The sequence below is a fragment of the Schistocerca gregaria genome, chromosome 9, assembly GCF_023897955.1.
Source record: "Schistocerca gregaria isolate iqSchGreg1 chromosome 9, iqSchGreg1.2, whole genome shotgun sequence".
Taxonomy (NCBI): Eukaryota; Metazoa; Arthropoda; class Insecta; order Orthoptera; family Acrididae; genus Schistocerca; species Schistocerca gregaria.
The window spans coordinates 9,146,022-9,173,844 of record NC_064928.1 but is presented as its reverse complement, the minus strand read 5'-3'; positions in this window follow the sequence as shown (position 1 = coordinate 9,173,844).

The following is a 27,823-nucleotide window of genomic DNA, read 5'->3' as shown; positions in this document are numbered from 1 at the left end:
ATAGAATTCGGACACCGCTCTGAGTAAGACCAACGTGTTGTCCACCCTCTATACTTCAATGAGGTTAAGCCGCGATACCTAAGACAGATCTGCACTCGATGACACCTCGATAACAGCCGGTCCCCACACTTACATCTTGCTCTCCTTACGTCAGTATACATCATATCAGTCTGTGACGCTGGCTTTGCAACATCTTGCGTGCCTTTAGGTTCGCCGCGACCAACACTTACCATGCACTGACCACAAAAAATGGAGGCGCTGCGGCTTGAACCCTGGACCTTTCACATGCGGAGCGAACGCTCTACAGACTGAGCTACGCCCCATGCACGAGCAAACTGCGCTATTCCCCATTCTTTGCGACTCAGATGCGCACGGACACGATGGTTGGTTGGTTTGTAGCGGTGAAGGGAGCAGAGTACAAAGGCGCGGACCCGTTCATATACACAAAAGTTCCAAGTAGTTTCGATGCTCTGGTATTACAAATGCAAATTCCGTCTGTTTTTAACGTCTTAAATTGAAAGAGCCGTCACAAATTGCTCCGTTTTCACTCCTTGTCGACAATCATACAGCACCTGAGGTAACAAACACATCTCGAGCCCCATTGTGCACTCCATTATTCATGCCAACTCAGTGCCTCGCTCTTTACTACTGTGTACCAATCTTGTCGTCCAACTGCAAAACACTGGGCCACAACAAGTTTCCGCGTCTCCATTGCACTGCGCATACTACGAAATGCTCCCCAAACTTGGCACTCACCCTCGCAGCCGACTTTTCCGACTTTCCACGACGCTCACGCTAGTGACAGCATTATTTATAGTTCGACGTCGCGCCAAATCGAATGAGCACATTTCGCCTACGGCTTAGGCCGCCCTCCTAGTGTGGCTGCTCGGTGTCTGCAGGCAGCGAGGGTCTGCAAGCTCCCTGTGTTCGCACCTATGTCACCTTTGCTTGCTTGTCAGAGACAGACTATCGCAAAACATACAACTCAATCCATGAATTGATTGCTACGGCATCTGTTATCAGCAGTCACAACTAGCAACACCAGTAGCAGCTGCCTGCACGCAAAGAATAGGAATGTGCAGTGGGATTTACGTGAACTCGGCGCAAGGCAGATCTTTCCGACATAGGCTTGAGAATCTTACGGGAACACTTGTACTGTTTCTAAATTAAGTGTATGCGTGGGAGGAGGGTGCTTCCTGCGCACTAATAGCAGCACGCTTGTCAGTTGTGGATGCTAATCATTCGCTTGTATCTTCCTAGACACATCTGCTGGTTGTGAATTATTCCACTTGCATATCAAGGTGCGCATGTAGGTGTGTTAAAAGTTCTGGAGGCACTGGGTATTGATCCCAGTACCTCTCGCATACTAAGCGAGCGATCTACCATCTGAGCTACGCCCGACCACCCGAAGACTAATGGTGCTACATACAGCCATATAGACGACACAGACCCTTGCACTCCCATTATTCAGCAGACAAACACTACTCTCTATGTATCCGTTGGGGTGTCTTTCAGGTTTCGTGCATTCTGTATCGAATCGTAGTTGGCCACAATGAAAGTGGCACGTATAACGTAGAAAATAGAATTCGGACACCGCTCTGAGTAAGACCAACGTGTTGTCCACCCTCTATACTTCAATGAGGTTAAGCCGCGATACCTAAGACAGATCTGCACTCGATGACACCTCGATAACAGCCGGTCCCCACACTTACATCTTGCTCTCCTTACGTCAGTATACATCATATCAGTCTGTGACGCTGGCTTTGCAACATCTTGCGTGCCTTTAGGTTCGCCGCGACCAACACTTACCATGCACTGACCACAAAAAATGGAGGCGCTGCGGCTTGAACCCTGGACCTTTCACATGCCAAGCGAACGCTCTACCAACTGAGCTACGCCCCATGCACGAGCAAACTGCGCTATTCCCCATTCTTTGCGACTCAGATGCGCACGGACACGATGGTTGGTTGGTTTGTAGCGGTGAAGGGAGCAGAGTACAATGGCGCGGACCCGTTCATATACACAAAAGTTCCAAGTAGTTTCGATGCTCTGGTATTACAAATGCAAATTCCGTCTGTTTTTAACGTCTTAAATTGAAAGAGCCGTCACAAATTGCTCCGTTTTCACTCCTTGTCGACAATCATACAGCACCTGAGGTAACAAACACATCTCGAGCCCCATTGTGCACTCCATTATTCATGCCAACTCAGTGCCTCGCTCTTTACTACTGTGTACCAATCTTGTCGTCCAACTGCAAAACACTGGGCCACAACAAGTTTCCGCGTCTCCATTGCACTGCGCATACTACGAAATGCTCCCCAAACTTGGCACTCACCCTCGCAGCCGACTTTTCCGACTTTCCACGACGCTCACGCTAGTGACAGCATTATTTATAGTTCGACGTCGCGCCAAATCGAATGAGCACATTTCGCCTACGGCTTAGGCCGCCCTCCTAGTGTGGCTGCTCGGTGTCTGCAGGCAGCGAGGGTCTGCAAGCTCCCTGTGTTCGCACCTATGTCACCTTTGCTTGCTTGTCAGAGACAGACTATCGCAAAACATACAACTCAATCCATGAATTGATTGCTACGGCATCTGTTATCAGCAGTCACAACTAGCAACACCAGTAGCAGCTGCCTGCACGCAAAGAATAGGAATGTGCAGTGGGATTTACGTGAACTCGGCGCAAGGCAGATCTTTCCGACATAGGCTTGAGAATCTTACGGGAACACTTGTACTGTTTCTAAATTAAGTGTATGCGTGGGAGGAGGGTGCTTCCTGCGCACTAATAGCAGCACGCTTGTCAGTTGTGGATGCTAATCATTCGCTTGTATCTTCCTAGACACATCTGCTGGTTGTGAATTATTCCACTTGCATATCAAGGTGCGCATGTAGGTGTGTTAAAAGTTCTGGAGGCACTGGGTATTGATCCCAGTACCTCTCGCATACTAAGCGAGCGATCTACCATCTGAGCTACGCCCGACCACCCGAAGACTAATGGTGCTACATACAGCCATATAGACGACACAGACCCTTGCACTCCCATTATTCAGCAGACAAACACTACTCTCTATGTATCCGTTGGGGTGTCTTTCAGGTTTCGTGCATTCTGTATCGAATCGTAGTTGGCCACAATGAAAGTGGCACGTATAACGTAGAAAATAGAATTCGGACACCGCTCTGAGTAAGACCAACGTGTTGTCCACCCTCTATACTTCAATGAGGTTAAGCCGCGATACCTAAGACAGATCTGCACTCGATGACACCTCGATAACAGCCGGTCCCCACACTTACATCTTGCTCTCCTTACGTCAGTATACATCATATCAGTCTGTGACGCTGGCTTTGCAACATCTTGCGTGCCTTTAGGTTCGCCGCGACCAACACTTACCATGCACTGACCACAAAAAATGGAGGCGCTGCGGCTTGAACCCTGGACCTTTCACATGCCAAGCGAACGCTCTACCAACTGAGCTACGCCCCATGCACGAGCAAACTGCGCTATTCCCCATTCTTTGCGACTCAGATGCGCACGGACACGATGGTTGGTTGGTTTGTAGCGGTGAAGGGAGCAGAGTACAATGGCGCGGACCCGTTCATATACACAAAAGTTCCAAGTAGTTTCGATGCTCTGGTATTACAAATGCAAATTCCGTCTGTTTTTAACGTCTTAAATTGAAAGAGCCGTCACAAATTGCTCCGTTTTCACTCCTTGTCGACAATCATACAGCACCAGAGGTAACAAACACATCTCGAGCCCCATTGTGCACTCCATTATTCATGCCAACTCAGTGCCTCGCTCTTTACTACTGTGTACCAATCTTGTCGTCCAACTGCAAAACACTGGGCCACAACAAGTTTCCGCGTCTCCATTGCACTGCGCATACTACGAAATGCTCCCCAAACTTGGCACTCACCCTCGCAGCCGACTTTTCCGACTTTCCACGACGCTCACGCAACGCTCACGCTAGTGACAGCATTATTTATAGTTCGACGTCGCGCCAAATCGAATGAGCACATTTCGCCTACGGCTTAGGCCGCCCTCCTACTGTGGCTGCTCGGTGTCTGGAGGCAGCGAGGGTCTGCAAGCTTCCTATGTTCGCACCTATGTCACCTGTGCTTGCTTGTCAGAGACAGACTATCGCAAAACATACAACTCACTCCATGAATTGATTGCTACGGCATCTGTTATCAGCAGTCACAACTAGCAACACCAGTAGCAGCTGACTGCACGCAAAGAATAGGAATGTGCAGTGGGATTTACGTGAACTCGGTGCAAGCTTGTAACTTCCTAGACACATCTGCTGGCTGTGAATTATTCCACTAGCATATCAAGGTGCGCATGTAGGTGTGTTAAAAATTCTAGAGGCACTGGTTATTGATCCCAGTACCTCTCGCATACTAAGCAAGCGCTCTACCATCTGAGCTACGCCCGCCCACCCGAAGACTAATGGTGCTACATACAGCCATAAAAACGACACAGACCCTTGCACTCCCATTATTCAGCAGACAAACACTACTCTCTATGTATCCGTTAGGGTGTCTTTCAGGTTTCGTGCATTCTGTATCGAATCGTAGTTGGCCACAATGAAAGTGGCACGTATAACGTAGAAAATAGAATTCGGACACCGCTCTGAGTAAGACCAACGTGTTGTCTACCCTCTATACTTCAATGAGGTTAAGCCGCGATACTTAAGACAGATCTGCACTCGATGACACCTCGATAACAGCCGGTCCCCACACTTACATCTTGCTCTCCTTACGTCAGTATACATCATATCAGTCTGTGACGCTGGCTTTGCAACATCTTGCGTGCCTTTAGGTTCGCCGCGACCAACACTTACCATGCACTGACCACAAAAAATGGAGGCGCCGCGGCTTGAACCCTGGACCTTTCACATGAGGAGTGAACGCTCTACCAACTGAGCTACGCCCCATGAACGAGCAAACTGCGCTTTTCCCCATTCTTTACGACTCAGATGCGCACGGACACGATGGTTGGTTGGTTTGTAGCGGTGAAGGGAGCAGAGTACAAAGGCGCGGACCCGTTCATATACACAAAAGTTCCAAGTAGTTTCGATGCTCTGGTATTACAAATGCAAATTCCGTCTGTTTTTAACGTCTTAAATTGAAAGAGCCGTCACAAATTGCTCCGTTTTCACTCCTTGTCGACAATCATACAGCACCTGAGGTAACAAACACATCTCGAGCCCCATTGTGCACTCCATTATTCATACCAACTCAGGGCCTCACTCTTTACTACTATGTACCAATGTTGTCGTCCAACTGCAAAACACTGGGCCACAACAAGTTTCCGCGTCTCCATTGCACTGCGCATACTACGAAACGCTCCCCAAACTTGGCACTCACCCTCGCAGCCGACTTTTCCGACTTTCCACGACGCTCACGCTAGTGACAGCATTATTTATAGTTCGACGTCGCGCCAAAGCGAATGAGCACATTTCGCCTACGGCTTAGGCCGCCCTCCTAGTGTGGCTGCTCGGTGTCTGCAGGCAGCGAGGGTCTGCAAGCTCCCTGTGTTCGCACCTATGTCACCTTTGCTTGCTTGTCAGAGACAGACTATCGCAAAACATACAACTCACTCCATGAATTGATTGCTACGGCATCTGTTATCAGCAGTCACAACTAGCAACACCAGTAGCAGCTGACTGCACGCAAAGAATAGGAATGTGCAGTGGGATTTACGTGAACTCGGCGCAAGGCAGATCTTTCCGACATAGGCTTGAGAATCTTACGGGAACACTTGTACTGTTTCTAAATTAAGTGTATGCGTGGGAGGAGGGTGCTTCCTGCGCACTAATAACAGCACGCTTGTCAATTGTGGATGCTAATCATTCGCTTGTATCTTCCTAGACACATCTGCTGGTTGTGAATTATTCCACTTGCATATCAAGGTGCGCATGTAGGTGTGTTAAAAATTCTGGAGGCACTGGGTATTGATCCCAGTACCTCTCGCATACTAAGCGAGCGATCTACCATCTGAGCTACGCCCGCCCACCCGAAGACTAATGGTGCTACATACAGCCATATAGACGACACAGACCCTTGCACTCCCATTATTCAGCAGACAAACACTACTCTCTATGTTTCCGTTAGGGTGTCTTTCAGGTTTCGTGCATTCTGTATCGAATCGTAGTTGGCCACAATGAAAGTGGCACGTATAACGTAGAAAATAGAATTCGGACACCGCTCTGAGTAAGACCAACGTGTTGTCCACCCTCTATACTTCAATGAGGTTAAGCCGCGATACCTAAGACAGATCTGCACTCGATGACACCTCGATAACAGCCGGTCCCCACACTTACATCTTGCTCTCCTTACGTCAGTATACATCATATCAGTCTGTGACGCTGGCTTTGCAACATCTTGCGTGCCTTTAGGTTCGCCGCGACCAACACTTACCATGCACTGACCACAAAAAAATGGAGGCGCCGCGGCTTGAACCCTCGACTTTCCACATGCCAAGCGAACGCTCTACCAACTGAGCTACGCCCCATGCACGAGCAAACTGCGCTATTCCCCATTCTTTGCGACTCAGATGCGCACGGACACGATGGTTGGTTGGTTTGTAGCGGTGAAGGGAGCAGAGTACAAAGGCGCGGACCCGTTCATATACACAAAAGTTCCAAGTAGTATCGATGCTCTGGTATTACAAATGAAAATTCCGTCTGTTTTTAACGTCTTAAATTGAAAGAGCCGTCACAAATTGCTCCGTTTTCACTCCTTGTCGACAATCATACAGCACCTGAGGTAACAAACACATCTCGAGCCCCATTGTGCACTCCATTATTCATGCCAACTCAGTGCCTCGCTCTTTACTACTGTGTACCAATCTTGTCGTCCAACTGCAAAACACCGGGCCACAACAAGTTTCCGCGTCTCCATTGCACTGCGCATACTACGAAATGCTCCCCAAACTTGGCACTCACATTCGCAGCCGACTTTTCCGACTTTCCACGACGCTCACGCAACGCTCACGCTAGTGACAGCATTATTTATAGTTCGACGTCGCGCCAAATCGAATGAGCACATTTCGCCTACGGCTTAGGCCGCCCTCCTAGTGTGGCTGCTCGGTGTCTGCAGGCAGCGAGGGTCTGCAAGCTCCCTGTGTTCGCACCTATGTCACCTTTGCTTGCTTGTCAGAGACAGACTATCGCAAAACATACAACTCACTCCATGAATTGATTGCTACGGCATCTGTTATCAGCAGTCACAACTAGCAACACCAGTAGCAGCTGACTGCACGCAAAGAATAGGAATGTGCAGTGGGATTTACGTGAACTCGGCGCAAGGCAGATCTTTCCGACATAGGCTTGAGAATCTTACGGGAACACTTGTACTGTTTCTAAATTAAGTGTATGCGTGGGAGGAGGGTGCTTCCTGCGCACTAATAACAGCACGCTTGTCAATTGTGGATGCTAATCATTCGCTTGTATCTTCCTAAACACATCTGCTGGTTGTGAATTAGTCCACTTGCATATCAAGGTGCGCATGTAGGTGTGTTAAAAATTCTGGAGGCACTGGGTATTGATCCCAGTACCTCTCGCATACTAAGCGAGCGATCTACCATCTGAGCTACGCCCGCCCACCCGAAGACTAATGGTGCTACATACAGCCATATAGACGACACAGACCCTTGCACTCCCATTATTCAGCAGACAAACACTACTCTCTATGTATCCGTTAGGGTGTCTTTCAGGTTTCGTGCATTCTGTATCGAATCGTAGTTGGCCACAATGAAAGTGGCACGTATAACGTAGAAAATAGAATTCGGACACCGCTCTGAGTAAGACCAACGTGTTGTCCACCCTCTATACTTCAATGAGGTTAAGCCGCGATACCTAAGACAGATCTGCACTCGATGACACCTCGATAACAGCCGGTCCCCACACTTACATCTTGCTCTCCTTACGTCAGTATACATCATATCAGTCTGTGACGCTGGCTTTGCAACATCTTGCGTGCCTTTAGGTTCGCCGCGACCAACACTTACCATGCACTGACCACAAAAAATGGAGGCGCTGCGGCTTGAACCCTGGACCTTTCACATGCCAAACGAACGCTCTACCAACTGAGCTACGCCGCATGCACGAGCAAACTGCGCTATTCCCCATTCTTTGTGACTCAGATGCGCACGGACACGATGGTTGGTTGGTTTGTAGCGGTGAAGGGAGCAGAGTACAAAGGCGCGGACCCGTTCATATACACAAAAGTTCCAAGTAGTTTCGATGCTCTGGTATTACAAATGCAAATTCCGTCTGTTTTTAACGTCTTAAATTGAAAGAGCCGTCACAAATTGCTCCGTTTTCACTCCTTGTCGACAATCATACAGCACCTGAGGTAACAAACACATCTCGAGCCCCATTGTGCACTCCATTATTCATGCCAACTCAGTGCCTCGCTCTTTACTACTGTGTACCAATCTTGTCGTCCAACTGCAAAACACCGGGCCACAACAAGTTTCCGCGTCTCCATTGCAGTGCGCATACTACGAAATGCTCCCCAAACTTGGCACTCACATTCGCAGCCGACTTTTCCGACTTTCCACGACGCTCACGCTAGTGACAGCATTATTTATAGTTCGACGTCGCGCCAAATCGAATGAGCACATTTCGCCTACGGCTTAGGCCGCCCTCCTAGTGTGGCTGCTCGGTGTCTGCAGGCAGCGAGGGTCTGCAAGCTCCCTGTGTTCGCACCTATGTCACCTTTGCTTGCTTGTCAGAGACAGACTATCGCAAAACATACAACTCACTCCATGAATTGATTGCTACGGCATCTGTTATCAGCAGTCACAACTAGCAACACCAGTAGCAGCTGACTGCACGCAAAGAATAGGAATGTGCAGTGGGATTTACGTGAACTCGGCGCAAGGCAGATCTTTCCGACATAGGCTTGAGAATCTTACGGGAACACTTGTACTGTTTCTAAATTAAGTGTATGCGTGGTAGGAGGGTGCTTCCTGCGCACTAATAACAGCACGCTTGTCAATTGTGGATGCTAATCATTCGCTTGTATCTTCCTAAACACATCTGCTGGTTGTGAATTATTCCACTTGCATATCAAGGTGCGCATGTAGGTGTGTTAAAAATTCTGGAGGCACTGGGTATTGATCCCAGTACCTCTCGCATACTAAGCGAGCGATCTACCATCTGAGCTACGCCCGCCCACACGAAGACTAATGGTGGTACATACAGCCATATAGACGACACAGACCCTTGCACTCCCATTATTCAGCAGACAAACACTACTCTCTATGTATCCGTTAGGGTGTCTTTCAGGTTTCGTGCATTCTGTATCGAATCGTAGTTGGCCACAATGAAAGTGGCACGTATAACGTCGAAAATAGAATTCGGACACCGCTCTGAGTAAGACCAACGTGTTGTCCACCCTCTATACTTCAATGAGGTTAAGCCGCGATACCTAAGACAGATCTGCACTCGATGACACCTCGATAACAGCCGGTCCCCACACTTACATCTTGCTCTCCTTACGTCAGTATACATCATATCAGTCTGTGACGCTGGCTTTGCAACATCTTGCGTGCCTTTAGGTTCGCCGCGACCAACACTTACCATGCACTGACCACAAAAAATGGAGGCGCTGCGGCTTGAACCCTGGACCTTCCAAATGCCAAACGAACGCTCTACCAACTGAGCTACGCCCCATGCACGAGCAAACTGCGCTATTCCCCATTCTTTGCGACTCAGATGCGCACGGACACGATGGTTGGTTGGTTTGTAGCGGTGAAGGGAGCAGAGTACAAAGGCGCGGACCCGTTCATATACACAAAAGTTCCAAGTAGTTTCGATGCTCTGGTATTACAAATGCAAATTCCGTCTGTTTTTAACGTCTTAAATTGAAAGAGCCGTCACAAATTGCTCCGTTTTCACTCCTTGTCGACAATCATACAGCACCTGAGGTAACAAACACATCTCGAGCCCCATTGTGCACTCCATTATTCATGCCAACTCAGTGCCTCGCTCTTTACTACTGTGTACCAATCTTGTCGTCCAACTGCAAAACACTGGGCCACAACAAATTTCCGCGTCTCCATTGCACTGCGCATACTACGAAATGCTCCCCAAACTTGGCACTCACCCTCGCAGCCGACTTTTCCGACTTTCCACGACGCTCACGCTAGTGACAGCATTATTTATAGTTCGACGTCGCGCCAAATCGAATGAGCACGTTTCGCCTACGGCTTAGGCCGCCCTCCTAGTGTGGCCGCTCGGTGCCTGCAGGCAGCGAGAGTCGGCAAGCTTTCTATGTTCGCACCTATGTCACCTGTGCTTGCTTGTCAGAGACAGACTATCGCAAAACATACAACTCACTCCATGAATTGATTGCTACGGCATCTGTTATCAGCAGTCACAACTAGCAACACCAGTAGCAGCTGACTGCACGCAAAGAATAGGAATGTGCAGTGGGATTTACGTGAACTCGGCGCAAGCTTGTAACTTCCTAGACACATCTGCTGGCTGTGAATTATTCCACTAGCATATCAAGGTGCGCATGTAGGTGTGTAAAAAATTCTAGAGGCACTGGTTATTGATCCCAGTACCTCTCGCATACTAAGCAAGCGCTCTACCACCTGAGCTACGCCCGCCCACCCGAAGACTAATGGTGCTACATACAGCCATATAGACGACACAGACCGTTGCACTCCCATTATTCAGCAGACAAACACTACTCTCTATGTATCCGTTAGGGTGTCTTTCAGGTTTCGTGCATTCTGTATCGAATCGTAGTTGGCCACAATGAAAGTGGCACGTATAACGTCGAAAATAGAATTCGGACACCGCTCTGAGTAAGACCAACGTGTTGTCTACCCTCTATACTTCAATGAGGTTAAGCCGCGATACCTAAGACAGAACTGCACTCGATGACACCTCGATAACAGCCGGTCCCCACACTTATATCTTGCTCTCCTTACGTCAGTATACATCATATCAGTCTGTGACGCTGGCTTTGCAACATCTTGCGTGCCTTTAGGTTCGCCGCGACCAACACTTACCATGAACTGACCACAAAAAATGGAGGCGCCGCGGCTTGAAACCTGGACCTTTCACATGCCAAGCGAACGCTCTACCAACTGAGCTACGCCCCATGAACGAGCAAACTGCGCTATTCCCCATTCTTTACGACTCAGATGCGCACGGACACGATGGTTGTTTGGTTTGTAGCGGTGAAGGGAGCAGAGTACAAAGGCGCGGACCCGTTCATATACACAAAAGTTCCAAGTAGTTTCGATGCTCTGGTATTACAAATGCAAATTCCGTCTGTTTTTAACGTCTTTTTAACGTCTTAAATTGAAAGAGCCGTCACAAATTGCTCCATTTCACTCCTTGTCGACAATCATACAGCACCTGAGGTAACAAACACATCTCGAGCCCCATTGTGCACTCCATTATTCATACCAACTCAGGGCCTCGCTCTTTACTACTGTATACCAATGTTGTCGTCCAACTGCAAAACACTGGGCCACAACAAGTTTCCGCGTCTCCATTGCACTGCGCATACTACGAAACGCTCCCCAAACTTGGCACTCACCCTCGCAGCCGACTTTTCCGACTTTCCACGACGCTCACGCTAGTGACAGCATTATTTATAGTTCGACGTCGCGCCAAATCGAATGAGCACATTTCGCCTACGGCTTAGGCCGCCCTCCTAGTGTGGCTGCTCGGTGTCTGCAGGCAGCGAGGATCTGCCAGCTTCCTGTGTTCGCACCTATGTCACCTGTGCTTGCTTGTCAGAGACAGACTATCGCAAAACATACAACTCACTCCATGAATTGATTGCTACGGCATCTGTTATCAGCAGTCACAACTAGCAACCCCAGTAGCAGCTGACTGCACGCAAAGAATAGGAATGTGCAGTGGGATTTACGTGAACTCGGCGCAAGCTTGTATCTTCCTAGACACATCTGCTGGCTGTGAATTATTCCACTCGCATATCAAGGTGCGCATGTAGGTGTGTTAAAAATTCTGGAGGGACTGGGTATTGATCCCTGTACCTCTCGCATACTAAGCAAGCGCTCTACCATCTGAGCTACGCCCGCCCACCCGAAGACTAATGGTGCTACATACAGCCATATAGACGACACAGACCCTTGCACTCCCATTATTCAGCAGACAAACACTACTCTCTATGTATCCGTTAGGGTGTCTTTCAGGTTTCGTGCATTCTGTATCGAATCGTAGTTGGCCACAATGAAAGTGGCACGTATAACGTAGAAAATAGAATTCGGACACCGCTCTGAGTAAGACCAACGTGTTGTCCACCCTCTGTACTTCAATGAGGTTAAGCCGCGATACCTAAGACAGATCTGCACTCGATGACACCTCGATAACAGCCGGTCCCCACACTTACATCTTGCTCTCCTTACGTCAGTATACATCATATCAGTCTGTGACGCTGGCTTTGCAACATCTTGCGTGCCTTTAGGTTCGCCGCGACCAACACTTACCATGCACTGACCACAAAAAAATGGAGGCGCCGCGGCTTGAACCCTCGACCTTCCATATGCCAAGCGAACGTTCTACCAACTGAGCTACGCCCCATGCACGAGCAAACTGCGCTATTCTCCATTCTTTGCGACTCAGATGCGCACGGACACGATGGTTGGTTGGTTTGTAGCTGTGAAGGGAGCAGAGTACAAAGGCGCGGACCTGTTCATATACACAAAAGTTCCAAGTAGTTTCGATGCTCTGGTATTACAAATGCAAATTCCGTCTGTTTTTAACGTCTTAAATTGAAAGAGCCGTCACAAATTGCTCCGTTTTCACTCCTTGTCGACAATCATACAGCACCTGAGGTAACAAACACATCTCGAGCCCCATTGTGCACTCCATTATTCATGCCAACTCAGTGCCTCGCTCTTTACTACTGTGTACCAATCTTGTCGTCCAACAGCAAAACACTGGGCCACAACAAGTTTCCGCGTCTCCGTTGCACTGCGCATACTACGAAATGCTCCCCAAACTTGGCACTCACCGTCGCAGCCGACTTTTCCGACTTTCCACGACGCTCACGCAACGCTCACGCTAGTGACAGCATTATTTATAGTTCGACGTCGCGCCAAATCGAATGAGCACATTTCGCCTACGGCTTAGGCCGCCCTCCTAGTGTGGCTGCTCGGTGCCTGCAGGCAGCGAGAGTCTGCAAGCTTCCTGTGTTCGCACCTATGTCACCTGTGCTTGCTTGTCGGAGACAGACTATCGCAAAACATACAACTCACTCCATGAATTGATTGCTACGGCATCTGTTATCAGCACTCACAACTAGCAACACCAGTAGCAGCTGACTGCACGCAAAGAATAGGAATGTGCAGTGGGATTTACGTTAACTCGGCGCAAGCTTGTATCTTCCTAGACACATCTGCTGGCTGTGAATTATTCCACTTGCATATCAAGGTGCGCATGTAGGTGTGTTAGAAATTCTAGAGGCACTGGGTATTGATCCCAGTACTAAGCGAGCGATCTACCATCTGAGCTACGCCCGCCCACCCGAAGACAAATGGTGCTACATATAGCCATATAGAAGACACAGACCCTTGCACTCCCATTATTCAGCAGACAAACACTACTCTCTAAGTATCCGTTAGGGTGCCTTTCAGGTTTCGTGCATTCTCTATCGAATCGTAGTTGGCCACAATGAAAGTGGCACGTATAACGTCGAAAATAGAATTCGGACACCGCTCTGAGTAAGACCATCGTGTTGTCCACCCTCTAGACTTCAATGAGGTTAAGCCGCGATACCTAAGACAGATCTGCACTCGATGACACCTCGATAACAGCCGGTCCCCACACTTACATCTTGCTCTCCTTACGTCAGTATACGTCATATCAGACTGTGACGCTGGCATTGCAACATCTTGCGTGCCTTTAGGTTCGCCGCGACCAACACTTACCATGCACTGACCACAAAAAATGGAGGCGCCGCGACTTGAACCCTGGACCTTTCACATGTCAAGCGAACGCTCTACCAACTAAGCTACGCCCCACGCACGAGCAAACTGCGCTATTCCCCATTCTTTGCGACTCAGATGCGCACGGACACGATGGTTGGTTGGTTTGTAGCGGTGAAGGGAGCAGTGTACAAAGGCGCGGACCCGTTCATATACACAAAAGTTCCAAGTAGTTTCGATGCTCTGGTATTACAAATGCAAATTCCGTCTGTTTTTAACGTCTTAAATTGAAAGAGCCGTCACAAATTGCTCCGTTTTCACTCCTTGTCGACAATCATACAGCACCTGAGGTAACAAACACATCTCGAATCCCATTGTGCACTCCATTATTCATGCCAACTCAGTGCCTCGCTCTTTACTACTGTGTACCAATGTTGTCGTCCAACTGCAAAACACTGGGCCACAACAAGTTTCCGCGTCTCCATTGCACTGCACATACTACGAAACGATCCCCAAACTTGGCACTCACCCTCGCAGCCGACTTTTCCGACTTTCCACGACGCTCACGCAACGCTCACGCTAGTGACAGCATTATTTATAGTTCGACGTCGCGCCAAAGCGAATGAGCACATTTCGCCTACGGCTTAGGCCGACCTCCTAGTGTGGCTGCTCGGTGTCTGCAGGCAGCGAGGGTCTGCCAGCTTCCTGTGTTCGCACCTATGTCACCTTTGTTTGCTTGTCAGAGACAGACTATCGCAAAACATACAACTCACTCCATGTATTGATTGCTACGGCATCTGTTATCAGCAGTCACAACTAGCAACACCAGTAGCAGCTGACTGCACGCAAAGAATAGGAATGTGCAGTGGGATTTACGTGAACTCGGCGCAAGCTTGTATCTTCCTAGACACATCTGCTGGCTGTGAATTATTCCACTTGCATATCAAGGTGCGCATGTATGTGTGTTAAAAATTCTAGAGGCACTGGGTATTGATCCCAGTACCTCTCGCATACTAAGCAAGCGCTCTACCATCTGAGCTACGCCCGCCCATCCGAAGACTAATGGTGCTACATACAGCCATATAGACGACACAGACCCTTGCACTCCCATTATTCAGCAGACAAACACTACTCTCTATGTATCCGTTAGGGTGTCTTTCAGGTTTCGTGCATTCTGTATCGAATCGTAGTTGGCCACAATGAAAGTGGCACGTATAACGTCGAAAATTGAATTCGGACACCGCTCTGAGTAAGACCAACGTGTTGTCCACCCTCTATACTTCAATGAGGTTAAACCGCGATGCCTAAGACAGATCTGCACTCGATGACACCTCGATAACAGCCGGTCCCCACACTTACATCTTGCTCTCCTTACGTCAGTATACATCATATCAGTCTGTGACGCTGGCTTTGCAACATCTTGCGTGCCTTTAGGTTCGCCGCGACCAACACTTACCATGCACTGACCACAAAAAATGGAGGCGCCGCGGCTTGAACCCAGGACCTTTCACATGCCAAGCGAACGCTCTACCAACTGAGCGACGCCCCATGCACGAGCAAACTGCGCTATTCCCCATTCTTTGCGACTCAGATGCGCACGGACACGATGGTTGGTTGGTTTGTAGCGGTGAAGGGAGCAGAGTACAAAGGCGCGGACCCGTTCATATACACAAAAGTTCCAAGTAGTTTCGATGCTCTGGTATTACAAATGCAAATTCCGTCTGTTTTTAACGTCTTAAATTGAAAGAGCCGTCACAAATTGCTCCGTTTTCACTCCTTGTCGACAATCATACAGCACCTGAGGTAACAAACACATCTCGAGCCCCATTGTGCACTCCATTATTCATGCCAACTCAGTGCCTCGCTCTTTACTACTGTGTACCAATCTTGTCGTCCAACTGCAAAACACTGGGCCACAACAAGTTTCCGCGTCTCCATTGCACTGCACATACTACGAAACGCTCCCCAAACTTGGCACTCACCCTCGCAGCCGACTTTTCCGACTTTCCACAACGCTCACGCTAGTGACAGCATTATTTATAGTTCGACGTCGCGCCAAATCGAATGAGCACATTTCGCCTACGGCTTAGGCCGACCTCCTAGTGTGGCTGCTCGGTGTCTGCAGGCAGCGAGGGTCTGCCAGCTTCCTGTGTTCGCACCTATGTCACCTTTGCTTGCTTGTCAGAGACAGACTATCGCAAAACATACAACTCACTCCATGTATTGATTGCTACGGCATCTGTTATCAGCAGTCACTAGCAACACCAGTAGCAGCTGACTGCACGCAAAGAATAGGAATGTGCAGTGGGATTTACGTGAACTCGGCGCAAGCTTGTATCTTCCTAGACACATCTGCTGGCTGTGAATTATTCCACTTGCATATCAAGGTGCGCATGTAGGTGTGTTAGAAATTCTAGAGGCACTGGGTATTGATCCCAGTACCTCTCGCATACTAAGCAAGCGCTCTACCATCTGAGCTACGCCCGCCCCCCCGAAGACTAATGGTGCTACATACAGCCATATAGACGACACAGACCCTTGCACTCCCATTATTCAGCAGACAAACACTACTCTCTATGTATCCGTTAGGGTGTCTTTCAGGTTTCGTGCATTCTGTATCGAATCGTAGTTGGCCACAATGAAAGTGGCACGTATAACGTCGAAAATAGAATTCGGACACCGCTCTGAGTAAGACCAACGTGTTGTCCACCCTCTATACTTCAATGAGGTTAAGCCGCGATACCTAAGACAGATCTGCACTCGATGACACCTCGATAACAGCCGGTCCCCACACTTACATCTTGCTCTCCTTACGTCAGTATACATCATATCAGTCTGTGACGCTGGCTTTGCAACATCTTGCGTGCCTTTAGGTTCGCCGCGACCAAAACTTACCATGCACTGACCACAAAAAATGGAGGCGCCGCGGCTTGAACCCTGGACCTTTCACATGCCAAGCGAACGCTCCACCATCTGAGCTACGCCCCATGCACGAGCAAACTGCGCTATTCCCCATTCTTTGCGACTCAGATGCGCACGGACACGATGGTTGGTTGGTTTGTAGCGGTGAAGGGAGCAGAGTACAAAGGCGCGGACCCGTTCATATACACAAAAGTTCCAAGTAGTTTCGATGCTCTGGTATTACAAATGCAAATTCCGTCTGTTTTTAACGTCTTAAATTGAAAGAGCCGTCACAAATTGCTCCGTTTTCACTCCTTGTCGACAATCATACAGCACCTGAGGTAACAAACACATCTCGAGCCCCATTGTGCACTCCATTATTCATGCCAACTCAGTGCCTCGCTCTTTACTACTGTGTACCAATCTTGTCGACCAACTGCAAAACACTGGGCCACAACAAGTTTCCGCGTCTCCATTGCACTGCACATACTACGAAACGCTCCCCAAACTTGGCACTCACCCTCGCAGCCGACTTTTCCGACTATCCACGACGCTCACGCTAGTGACAGCATTATTTATAGTTCGACGTCGCGCCAAATCGAATGAACACATTTCGCCTACGGCTTAGGCCGCCCTCCTAGTGTGGCTGCTCGGTGTCTGCAGGCAGCGAGGGTCTGCAAGCTTCCTGTGTTCGCACCTATGTCACCTTTGCTTGCTTGTCAGAGACAGACTATCGCAAAACATACAACTCACTCCATGTATTGATTGCTACGGCATCTGTTATCAGCAGTCACAACTAGCAACACCAGTAGCAGCTGACTGCACGCAAAGAATAGGAATGTCCAGTGGGATTTACGTGAACTCGGCGCAAGCTTGTATCTTCCTAGACACATCTGCTGGCTGTGAATTATTCCACTTGCATATCAAGGTGCGCATGTAGGTGTGTTAGAAATTCTAGAGGCACTGGGTATTGATCCCAGTACCACTCGCATACTAAGCAAGCGCTCTACCATCTGAGCTACGCCCGCCCCCCCCGAAGACTAATGGTGCTACATACAGCCATATAGACGACACAGACCCTTGCACTCCCATTATTCAGCAGACAAACACTACTCTCTATGTATCCGTTAGGGTGTCTTTCAGGTTTCGTGCATTCTGTATCGAATCGTAGTTGGCCACAATGAAAGTGGCACGTATAACGTCGAAAATAGAATTCGGACACCGCTCTGAGTAAGACCAACGTGTTGTCCACCCTCTATACTTCAATGAGGTTAAACCGCGATACCTAAGACAGATCTGCACTCGATGACACCTCGATAACAGCCGGTCCCCACACTTACATCTTGCTCTCCTTACGTCAGTATACATCATATCAGCCTGTGACGCCGGCTTTGCAACATCTTGCGTGCCTTTAGGTTCGCCGCGACCAACACTTACCATGCACTGACCACAAAAAATGGAGGCGCCGCGGCTTGAACCCAGGACCTTTCACATGGGGAGTGAACGCTCTACCAACTGAGCGACGCCCCATGCACGAGCAAACTGCGCTATTCCCCATTCTTTGCGACTCAGATGCGCACGGACACGATGGTTGGTTGGTTTGTAGCGGTGAAGGGAGCAGAGTACAAAGGCGCGGACCCGTTCATATACACAAAAGTTCCAAGTAGTTTCGATGCTCTGGTATTACAAATGCAAATTCCGTCTGTTTTTAACGTCTTAAATTGAAAGAGCCGTCACAAATTGCTCCGTTTTCACTCCTTGTCGACAATCATACAGCACCTGAGGTAACAAACACATCTCGAGCCCCATTGTGCACTCCATTATTCATGCCAACTCAGTGCCTCGCTCTTTACTACTGTGTACCAATCTTGTCGTCCAACTGCAAAACACTGGGCCACAACAAGTTTCCGCCTCTCCATTGCACTGCACATACTACGAAACCCTCCCCAAACTTGGCACTCACCCTCGCAGCCGACTTTTCCGACTTTCCACGACGCTCACGCAACGCTCACGCTAGTGACAGCATTATTTATAGTTCGACGTCGCGCCAAATCGAATGAACACATTTCGCCTACGGCTTAGGCCGCCCTCCTAGTGTGGCTGCTCGGTGTCTGCAGGCAGCGAGGGTCTGCAAGCTTCCTGTGTTCGCACCTATGTCACCTTTGCTTGCTTGTCAGAGACAGACTATCGCAAAACATACAACTCACTCCATGAATTGACTGCTACGGCATCTGTTATCAGCAGTCACAACTAGCAACACCAGTAGCAGCTGACTGCACGCAAAGAATAGGAATGTGCAGTGGGATTTACGTGAACTCGGCGCAAGCTTGTATCTTCCTAGACACATCTGCTGGCTGTGAATTATTCCACTTGCATATCAAGGTGCGCATGTAGGTGTGTTAGAAATTCTAGAGGCACTGGGTATTGATCCCAGTACCACTCGCATACTAAGCAAGCGCTCTACCATCTGAGCTACGCCCGCCCCCCCGAAGACTAATGGTGCTACATACAGCCATATAGACGACACAGACCCTTGCACTCCCATTATTCAGCAGACAAACACTACTCTCTATGTATCCGTTAGGGTGTCTTTCAGGTTTCGTGCATTCTGTATCGAATCGTAGTTGGCCACAATGAAAGTGGCACGTATAACGTCGAAAATAGAATTCGGACACCGCTCTGAGTAAGACCAACGTGTTGTCCACCCTCTATACTTCAATGAGGTTAAACCGCGATACCTAAGACAGATCTGCACTCGATGACACCTCGATAACAGCCGGTCCCCACACTTACATCTTGCTCTCCTTACGTCAGTATACATCATATCAGCCTGTGACGCCGGCTTTGCAACATCTTGCGTGCCTTTAGGTTCGCCGCGACCAACACTTACCATGCACTGACCACAAAAAATGGAGGCGCCGCGGCTTGAACCCAGGACCTTTCACATGGGGAGTGAACGCTCTACCAACTGAGCGACGCCCCATGCACGAGCAAACTGCGCTATTCCCCATTCTTTGCGACTCAGATGCGCACGGACACGATGGTTGGTTGGTTTGTAGCGGTGAAGGGAGCAGAGTACAAAGGCGCGGACCCGTTCATATACACAAAAGTTCCAAGTAGTTTCGATGCTCTGGTATTACAAATGCAAATTCCGTCTGTTTTTAACGTCTTAAATTGAAAGAGCCGTCACAAATTGCTCCGTTTTCACTCCTTGTCGACAATCATACAGCACCTGAGGTAACAAACACATCTCGAGCCCCATTGTGCACTCCATTATTCATGCCAACTCAGTGCCTCGCTCTTTACTACTGTGTACCAATCTTGTCGTCCAACTGCAAAACACTGGGCCACAACAAGTTTCCGCGTCTCCATTGCACTGCACATACTACGAAACGCACCCCAAACTTGGCACTCACCCTCGCAGCCGACTTTTCCGACTTTCCACGACGCTCACGCTAGTGACAGCATTATTTATAGTTCGACGTCGCGCCAAATCGAATGAACACATTTCGCCTACGGCTTAGACCGCCCTCCTAGTGTGGCTGCTCGGTGTCTGCAGGCAGCGAGGGTCTGCAAGCTTCCTGTGTTCGCACCTATGTCACCTTTGCTTGCTTGTCAGAGACAGACTATCGCAAAACATACAACTCACTCCATGTATTGATTGCTACGGCATCTGTTATCAGCAGTCACAACTAGCAACACCAGTAGCAGCTGACTGCACGCAAAGAATAGGAATGTGCAGTGGGATTTACGTGAACTCGGCGCAAGCTTGTATCTTCCTAGACACATCTGCTGGCTGTGAATTATTCCACTTGCATATCAAGGTGCGCATGTAGGTGTGTTAGAAATTCTAGAGGCACTGGGTATTGATCCCAGTACCTCTCGCATACTAAGCAAGCGCTCTACCATCTGAGCTACGCCCGCCCCCCCGAAGACTAATGGTGCTACATACAGCCATATAGACGACACAGACCCTTGCACTCCCATTATTCAGCAGACAAACACTACTCTCTATGTATCCGTTAGGGTGTCTTTCAGGTTTCGTGCATTCTGTATCGAATCGTAGTTGGCCACAATGAAAGTGGCACGTATAACGTCGAAAATAGAATTCGGACACCGCTCTGAGTAAGACCAACGTGTTGTCCACCCTCTATACTTCAATGAGGTTAAGCCGCGATACCTAAGACAGATCTGCACTCGATGACACCTCGATAACAGCCGGTCCCCACACTTACATCTTGCTCTCCTTACGTCAGTATACATCATATCAGTCTGTGACGCTGGATTTGCAACATCTTGCGTGCCTTTAGGTTCGCCGCGACCAACACTTACCATGCACTGACCACAAAAAATGGAGGCGCCGCGGCTTGAACCCTGGACCTTTCACATGCGGAGCGAACGCTCTACCAACTGAGCTACGCCCCATGCACGAGCAAACTGCGCTATTCCCCATTCTTTGCGACTCAGATGCGCACGGACACGATGGTTGGTTGGTTTGTAGCGGTGAAGGGAGCAGAGTACAAAGGCGCGGACCCGTTCATATACACAAAAGTTCCAAGTAGTTTCGATGCTCTGGTATTACAAATGCAAATTCCGTCTGTTTTTAACGTCTTAAATTGAAAGAGCCGTCACAAATTGCTCCGTTTTCACTCCTTGTCGACAATCATACAGCACCTGAGGTAACAAACACATCTCGAGCCCCATTGTGCACTCCATTATTCATGCCAACTCAGTGCCTCGCTCTTTACTACTGTGTACCAATCTTGTCGTCCAACTGCAAAACACTGGGCCACAACAAGTTTCCGCGTCTCCATTGCACTGCACATACTACGAAACGCTCCCCAAACTTGGCACTCACCCTCGCAGCCGACTTTTCCGACTTTCCACGACGCTCACGCAACGCTCACGCTAGTGACAGCATTATTTATAGTTCGACGTCGCGCCAAAGCGAACGAGCACATTTCGCCTACGGCTTAGGCCGACCTCCTAGTGTGGCTGCTCGGTGTCTGCAGGCAGCGAGGGTCTGCCAGCTTCCTGTGTTCGCACCTATGTCACCTTTGCTTGCTTGTCAGAGACAGACTATCGCATAACATACAACTCACTCCATGTATTGATTGCTACGGCATCTGTTATCAGCAGTCACAACTAGCAACACCAGTAGCAGCTGACTGCACGCAAAGAATAGGAATGTGCAGTGGGATTTACGTGAACTCGGCGCAAGCTTGTATCTTCCTAGACACATCTGCTGGCTGTGAATTATTCCACTTGCATATCAAGGTGCGCATGTAGGTGTGTTAGAAATTCTAGAGGCACTGGGTATTGATCCCAGTACCTCTCGCATACTAAGCAAGCGCTCTACCATCTGAGCTACGCCCGCCCCCCCGAAGACTAATGGTGCTACATACAGCCATATAGACGACACAGACCCTTGCACTCCCATTATTCAGCAGACAAACACTACTCTCTATGTATCCGTTAGGGTGTCTTTCAGGTTTCGTGCATTCTGTATCGAATCGTAGTTGGCCACAATGAAAGTGGCACGTATAACGTCGAAAATAGAATTCGGACACCGCTCTGAGTAAGACCAACGTGTTGTCCACCCTCTATACTTCAATGAGGTTAAGCCGCGATACCTAAGACAGATCTGCACTCGATGACACCTCGATAACAGCCGGTCCCCACACTTACATCTTGCTCTCCTTACGTCAGTATACATCATATCAGTCTGTGACGCTGGCTTTGCAACATCTTGCGTGCCTTTAGGTTCGCCGCGACCAACACTTACCATGCACTGACCACAAAAAATGGAGGCGCCGCGGCTTGAACCCTGGACCTTTCACATGCGGAGCGAACGCTCTACCAACTGAGCTACGCCCCATGCACGAGCAAACTGCGCTATTCCCCATTCTTTGCGACTCAGATGCGCACGGACACGATGGTTGGTTGGTTTGTAGCGGTGAAGGGAGCAGAGTACAAAGGCGCGGACCCGTTCATATACACAAAAGTTCCAAGTAGTTTCGATGCTCTGGTATTACAAATGCAAATTCCGTCTGTTTTTAACGTCTTAAATTGAAAGAGCCGTCACAAATTGCTCCGTTTTCACTCCTTGTCGACAATCATACAGCACCTGAGGTAACAAACACATCTCGAGCCCCATTGTGCACTCCATTATTCATGCCAACTCAGTGCCTCGCTCTTTAGTACTGTGTACCAATCTTGTCGTCCAACTGCAAAACACTGGGCCACAACAAGTTTCCGCGTCTCCATTGCACTGCACATACTACGAAACGCACCCCAAACTTGGCACTCACCCTCGCAGCCGACTTTTCCGACTTTCCACGACGCTCACGCAACGCTCACGCTAGTGACAGCATTATTTATAGTTCGACGTCGCGCCAAATCGAATGAACACATTTCGCCTACGGCTTAGACCGCCCTCCTAGTGTGGCTGCTCGGTGTCTGCAGGCAGCGAGGGTCTGCAAGCTTCCTGTGTTCGCACCTATGTCACCTTTGCTTGCTTGTCAGAGACAGACTATCGCAAAACATACAACTCACTCCATGTATTGATTGCTACGGCATCTGTTATCAGCAGTCACAACTAGCAACACCAGTAGCAGCTGACTGCACGCAAAGAATAGGAAAGTGCAGTGGGATTTACGTGAACTCGGCGCAAGCTTGTATCTTCCTAGACACATCTGCTGGCTGTGAATTATTCCACTTGCATATCAAGGTGCGCATGTAGGTGTGTTAGAAATTCTAGAGGCACTGGGTATTGATCCCAGTACCTCTCGCATACTAAGCAAGCGCTCTACCATCTGAGCTACGCCCGCCCCCCCGAAGACTAATGGTGCTACATACAGCCATATAGACGACACAGACCCTTGCACTCCCATTATTCAGCAGACAAACACTACTCTCTATGTATCCGTTAGGGTGTCTTTCAGGTTTTGTGCATTCTGTATCGAATCGTAGTTGGCCACAATGAAAGTGGCACGTATAACGTCGAAAATAGAATTCGGACACCGCTCTGAGTAAGACCAACGTGTTGTCCACCCTCTATACTTCAATGAGGTTAAGCCGCGATACCTAAGACAGATCTGCACTCGATGACACCTCGATAACAGCCGGTCCCCACACTTACATCTTGCTCTCCTTACGTCAGTATACATCATATCAGTCTGTGACGCTGGCTTTGCAACATCTTGCGTGCCTTTAGGTTCGCCGCGACCAACACTTACCATGCACTGACCACAAAAAATGGAGGCGCCGCGGCTTGAACCCTGGACCTTTCACATGCGGAGCGAACGCTCTACCAACTGAGCTACGCCCCATGCACGAGCAAACTGCGCTATTCCCCATTCTTTGCGACTCAGATGCGCACGGACACGATGGTTGGTTGGTTTGTAGCGGTGAAGGGAGCAGAGTACAAAGGCGCGGACCCGTTCATATACACAAAAGTTCCAAGTAGTTTCGATGCTCTGGTATTACAAATGCAAATTCCGTCTGTTTTTAACGTCTTAAATTGAAAGAGCCGTCACAAATTGCTCCGTTTTCACTCCTTGTCGACAATCATACAGCACCTGAGGTAACAAACACATCTCGAGCCCCATTGTGCACTCCATTATTCATGCCAACTCAGTGCCTCGCTCTTTAGTACTGTGTACCAATCTTGTCGTCCAACTGCAAAACACTGGGCCACAACAAGTTTCCGCGTCTCCATTGCACTGCACATACTACGAAACACACCCCAAACTTGGCACTCACCCTCGCAGCCGACTTTTCCGACTTTCCACGACGCTCACGCTAGTGACAGCATTATTTATACTTCGACGTCGCGCCAAATCGAATGAACACATTTCGCCTACGGCTTAGACCGCCCTCCTAGTGTGGCTGCTCGGTGTCTGCAGGCAGCGAGGGTCTGCAAGCTTCCTGTGTTCGCACCTATGTCACCTTTGCTTGCTTGTCAGAGACAGACTATCGCAAAACATACAACTCACTCCATGTATTGATTGCTACGGCATCTGTTATCAGCAGTCACAACTAGCAACACCAGTAGCAGCTGACTGCACGCAAAGAATAGGAATGTGCAGTGGGATTTACGTGAACTCGGCGCAAGCTTGTATCATCCTAGACACATCTGCTGGCTGTGAATTATTCCACTTGCATATCAAGGTGCGCATGTAGGTGTGTTAGAAATTCTAGAGGCACTGGGTATTGATCCCAGTACCTCTCGCATACTAAGCAAGCGCTCTACCATCTGAGCTACGCCCGCCCCCCCGAAGACTAATGGTGCTACATACAGCCATATAGACGACACAGACCCTTGCACTCCCATTATTCAGCAGACAAACACTACTCTCTATGTATCCGTTAGGGTGTCTTTCAGGTTTCGTGCATTCTGTATCGAATCGTAGTTGGCCACAATGAAAGTGGCACGTATAACGTCGAAAATAGAATTCGGACACCGCTCTGAGTAAGACCAACGTGTTGTCCACCCTCTATACTTCAATGAGGTTAAGCCGCGATACCTAAGACAGATCTGCACTCGATGACACCTCGATAACAGCCGGTCCCCACACTTACATCTTGCTCTCCTTACGTCAGTATACATCATATCAGTCTGTGACGCTGGCTTTGCAACATCTTGCGTGCCTTTAGGTTCGCCGCGACCAACACTTACCATGCACTGACCACAAAAAATGGAGGCGCCGCGGCTTGAACCCTGGACCTTTCACATGCCAAGCGAACGCTCTACCAACTGAGCTACGCCCCATGCACGAGCAAACTGCGCTATTCCCCATTCTTTGCGACTCAGATGCGCACGGACACGATGGTTGGTTGGTTTGTAGCGGTGAAGGGAGCAGAGTACAAAGGCGCGGACCCGTTCATATACACAAAAGTTCCAAGTAGTTTCGATGCTCTGGTATTACAAATGCAAATTCCGTCTGTTTTTAACGTCTTAAATTGAAAGAGCCGTCACAAATTGCTCCGTTTTCACTCCTTGTCGACAATCATACAGCACCTGAGGTAACAAACACATCTCGAGCCCCATTGTGCACTCCATTATTCATGCCAACTCAGTGCCTCGCTCTTTAGTACTGTGTACCAATCTTGTCGTCCAACTGCAAAACACTGGGCCACAACAAGTTTCCGCGTCTCCATTGCACTGCACATACTACGAAACGCACCCCAAACTTGGCACTCACCCTCGCAGCCGACTTTTCCGACTTTCCACGACGCTCACGCAACGCTCACGCTAGTGACAGCATTATTTATAGTTCGACGTCGCGCCAAATCGAATGAACACATTTCGCCTACGGCTTAGACCGCCCTCCTAGTGTGGCTGCTCGGTGTCTGCAGGCAGCGAGGGTCTGCAAGCTTCCTGTGTTCGCACCTATGTCACCTTTGCTTGCTTGTCAGAGACAGACTATCGCAAAACATACAACTCACTCCATGTATTGATTGCTACGGCATCTGTTATCAGCAGTCACAACTAGCAACACCAGTAGCAGCTGACTGCACGCAAAGAATAGGAATGTGCAGTGGGATTTACGTGAACTCGGCGCAAGCTTGTATCTTCCTAGACACATCTGCTGGCTGTGAATTATTCCACTTGCATATCAAGGTGCGCATGTAGGTGTGTTAGAAATTCTAGAGGCACTGGGTATTGATCCCAGTACCTCTCGCATACTAAGCAAGCGCTCTACCATCTGAGCTACGCCCGCCCCCCCGAAGACTAATGGTGCTACATACAGCCATATAGACGACACAGACCCTTGCACTCCCATTATTCAGCAGACAAACACTACTCTCTATGTATCCGTTAGGGTGTCTTTCAGGTTTCGTGCATTCTGTATCGAATCGTAGTTGGCCACAATGAAAGTGGCACGTATAACGTCGAAAATAGAATTCGGACACCGCTCTGAGTAAGACCAACGTGTTGTCCACCCTCTATACTTCAATGAGGTTAAGCCGCGATACCTAAGACAGATCTGCACTCGATGACACCTCGATAACAGCCGGTCCCCACACTTACATCTTGCTCTCCTTACGTCAGTATACATCATATCAGTCTGTGACGCTGGCTTTGCAACATCTTGCGTGCCTTTAGGTTCGCCGCGACCAACACTTACCATGCACTGACCACAAAAAATGGAGGCGCCGCGGCTTGAACCCTGGACCTTTCACATGCGGAGCGAACGCTCTACCAACTGAGCTACGCCCCATGCACGAGCAAACTGCGCTATTCCCCATTCTTTGCGACTCAGATGCGCACGGACACGATGGTTGGTTGGTTTGTAGCGGTGAAGGGAGCAGAGTACAAAGGCGCGGACCCGTTCATATACACAAAAGTTCCAAGTAGTTTCGATGCTCTGGTATTACAAATGCAAATTCCGTCTGTTTTTAACGTCTTAAATTGAAAGAGCCGTCACAAATTGCTCCGTTTTCACTCCTTGTCGACAATCATACAGCACCTGAGGTAACAAACACATCTCGAGCCTCATTGTGCACTCCATTATTCATGCCAACTCAGTGCCTCGCTCTTTACTACTGTGTACCAATCTTGTCGTCCAACTGCAAAACACTGGGCCACAACAAGTTTCCGCGTCTCCATTGCACTGCACATACTACGAAACGCACCCCAAACTTGGCACTCACCCTCGCAGCCGACTTTTCCGACTTTCCACGACGCTCACGCAACGCTCACGCTAGTGACAGCATTATTTATAGTTCGACGTCGCGCCAAATCGAATGAACACATTTCGCCTACGGCTTAGACCGCCCTCCTAGTGTGGCTGCTCGGTGTCTGCAGGCAGCGAGGGTCTGCAAGCTTCCTGTGTTCGCACCTATGTCACCTTTGCTTGCTTGTCAGAGACAGACTATCGCAAAACATACAACTCACTCCATGTATTGATTGCTACGGCATCTGTTATCAGCAGTCACAACTAGCAACACCAGTAGCAGCTGACTGCACGCAAAGATTAGGAATGTGCAGTG